We start from the raw sequence: 3,410 nt of genomic DNA on the forward strand, positions 1-3,410 counted from the left end.
TGAGAAAGCCGTCCGGTATCGTCATTTGTCATCGAATCGACTTAAAGCCAGATGTCACATTGGCCGTTCTTCTCTCTGAAACAGTTACATTTATCGTCTGCAAAGCTATTTCGCGTGCTGCGGTCTGCGGAGAGACTAAAAGCACCATAGTAGAACACAGAATAAGCTTCTAAGTTGAAGTAATAGCCAGTAAGACGTAGTACAATTCAAGTTTCAGTTGTCGATTATTCACTTTTTAGCCGGCTTTGGTGGCTTGGACATGACCTAGGACCTTACGATTTTGCATGAAAAGAGGACTAACAATAGCGTTGTACTGGAGAATGTGAAAAGAGTTCATATGTAGTAAAAACCTGAGAAATCCGTCTGTTTTCGTCATTTGTTACCGAATCGACTTAAAGCCAGATCATCACATTGGCCGCTTTTCTCTCTGAGACAGTTACATTTATCGTCTGCAAAGCTATGTCGCGTGCTGCGGTATGCGAAGACACTATAAGCACCATAGTGGAACACAGAAGAAGCTTATAAGTTGAAGTAATAGCCAGTAAGAAGTAGTAAAATTCAAGTTTTAGGTATCGATTATTGACTATTTAGCTTGCTTTGGTGAGTTGGACATGAGCTAGGACTTTAAGATTCTGCATGAAAATAGGACTAGCAGCCGAGTTGCAAGGGAGAATCATAAAAGTATTCATATGTAGTAAAAACCTGAGAAATCCGTACGTTTTCGTCATTTGTTATCGAATCGACCTAAAGCCAATTCGTCACATTGGCCGCACGTCTGTCTGAAACGGTTACATTTATCGTCTGCAAAGCTATGTCACGTGCTGCGGTATGCGGAGACACTAAAAGCACCATAGTAGAAGACAGATGAAGCTTCTAAGTTGATGTAATAGCCAGTAAGAAGTAGTACAATTCAAGTTTTAGTTGTCGATTATTCACTTTTTAGCCGCCTTTGGTGGCTTGGACATGACCTAGGACCTTAAGATTTTGCATGTAAGGAGGACTAGCAGCCGCGTTGCACGGGAGAATGTGAAAAGTGTTCATATTTAGAAAAACCTGAGAAATCCGTCCGATTTCGACATTTGATATCGAATCGGCTTAAAGCCAGATCGTCACATTGGCCGCTCTTCTCTCTGAAACGGTTACATTTATCGTCAGCAAAGCTTTGTCGCGTGCTGCGGTATGCGGAAACACTAAAATCACCATAGTAGAACACAGAAGAAGCTTCTAAGTTGAAGTAATAGCCAGTAAGAAGTAGTACAATTCAAGTTTTAGGTATCGATTATTGACTTTTTACCCTTTTTTGGTGTCTTGGACATGAGCTAGGAACTTAAGATATTGCATGGAAGGAGGACAAGCAGCTGCGTTGCACGCGATTATGTGAAAAGTGTTCATATGTAGTAAACACCTGAGAAATCCGTCCGTTTTCGTCATTTGTTATCGAATCGGCTTAAAACCAGATCGTCACATTGACCGCTTTTCTCTCTGAGACGGTTGTACTTATCGTCTGCAAAGCTATGTCGCGTGCTGCGGTATCCGGAGACACTAAACGCTCCATAGTAGAACATAGATGAAACTTCTAAGTTGATGTAATAGGAAGTAAGAAGTAGTACAATTCAAGTTTTAGGTGTCGATTATTGACTTTTTACACTTTTTTGGTGCCTTGGACATGAGCTAGGAACTTAAGATTTTGCATGGAAGGAGGACTAGCAGCTGCGTTCCACGGGAGAATGTGAAAAGTGTTCATATGTAGTAAACACCTGAGAAATCCGTCCGTTTTCGTCATTTGTTATCGAAACGGCTTAAAGCCAGATCGTCACATTGGCCGCTCTTCTCTCTGAAACGGTTACATTTATCGTCTGCAAAGCTATGTCCGTGCTGCGGTATGCGGAAACACTAAAATCACCATAGTAGAACACAGAAGAAGCTTCTAAGTTGATGTAATAGCCAGTAAGAACTAGTACAATTCAAGTTTTAGTTGTCGATTATTCACTTTTTAGCCGACTTTGGTGCCTTGGACATGACCTAGGACCTTACGATTTTGCATTAAAAGAGGACTAACAGCCGCGTTGCACGGGAGAATGTGAAAAGTGTTCGTATGTAGTAAGAACCTTAGAAATCCGTCCGTTTTCGTCATTTGTTATCGAATCGACTTAAAGCCAATTCGTCACATTGGCCGCACTTCTGTCTGAAACGGTTGCATTTATCGTCTGCAAAGCCATGTCGCGTGCTGCTGTATGCGGAGACACTAGAAGCACCATAGTATAACACAGAAGAAGCTTCTAAGTTGAAGTAATAGCCAGTAAGAAGTAGTACAATTCAAGTTTAATTGTCGATTATTCACTTTTTAGCCGGCTTTGGTGGCTTGGACGTGACCTAGGACCTTAAGATTTTGCATGAAAGGAGGACTAGCAGCCGCGTTGCACGGGAGAATGTGAAAATGTTCATATGTAGTAAAAACCTGAGAAATCCGTCCGTTTTCGTCATTTGTTATCAAATCGACTTAAAGCCAGATCGTCACATTGGGCGCTCTTCTGTCTGAAACGATTACATTTATCGTCTGCAAAGCTATGTCGCGTGCTGCGGTATGCGGAGACACTAAAAGCACCATAGTAGAAGACAGATGAAGCTTCTAAGTTGATGTAATAGCCAGTAAGAAGTAGTACTATTCAAGTTTTAGTTATCAATTATTGATTTTTTAGCTGGCTTTGGTGCCTTGGACATGAGCTAGGACCTTAACATATTGCATGAAAGAAGGACTAGCAGCTGCGTTGTACGGGAGAATATGAAAAGTGTTCATATGTAGTAAAAATCTGAGAAATCCGTCCGTTTTCGTCATTTGTTATCGAATCGACTTAAAGCCAGATCGTCACATTGGCCGCTCTTCTCTCTGAAACGGTTACATTTATCGTCTGCAAAGCTATGTCGCGTAATGCGGTATGCGGAGAGACTAAAAGCACCATAGTAGAACACAGAAGAAGCTTCTAAGTTGAAGTAACAGCCAGTAAGAAGTAGTACAATTCATATTTTAGTTGTCAATTATTCACTTTTTAGCCGACTTTGGTGGCTTGGACATGACCTAGGACCTTAAGATTTTGCATGAAAGCAGGACTAGCAGCCACGTTGCACGGGAGAATGTGAAAAGTGTTCATATGTAGTAAAAACCTGAGAAATCCGTCCGTTTTCGTCATTTGTTATCGAATCGACTTAAAGCCAGATCGTCACATTGGCCGCACTTCTCTCTGAAACGGTTACATTTATCTTCTGCAAAGCTATGTCCCGTGCTGCGGTGTGCGGAGAGAATAAAAGCACCATAGTAGAACACAGAAGTAGCTTCTAAGTTGAAGTAATAGCCAGTAAGAAGTAGTACAATTCAAGTTTTAGCTGTCGATTATTCACTTTTTAGCCGGCTT

This window comes from Schistocerca gregaria, unplaced genomic scaffold (assembly GCF_023897955.1).
Source record: "Schistocerca gregaria isolate iqSchGreg1 unplaced genomic scaffold, iqSchGreg1.2 ptg000265l, whole genome shotgun sequence".
NCBI classification, from domain to species: Eukaryota; Metazoa; Arthropoda; class Insecta; order Orthoptera; family Acrididae; genus Schistocerca; species Schistocerca gregaria.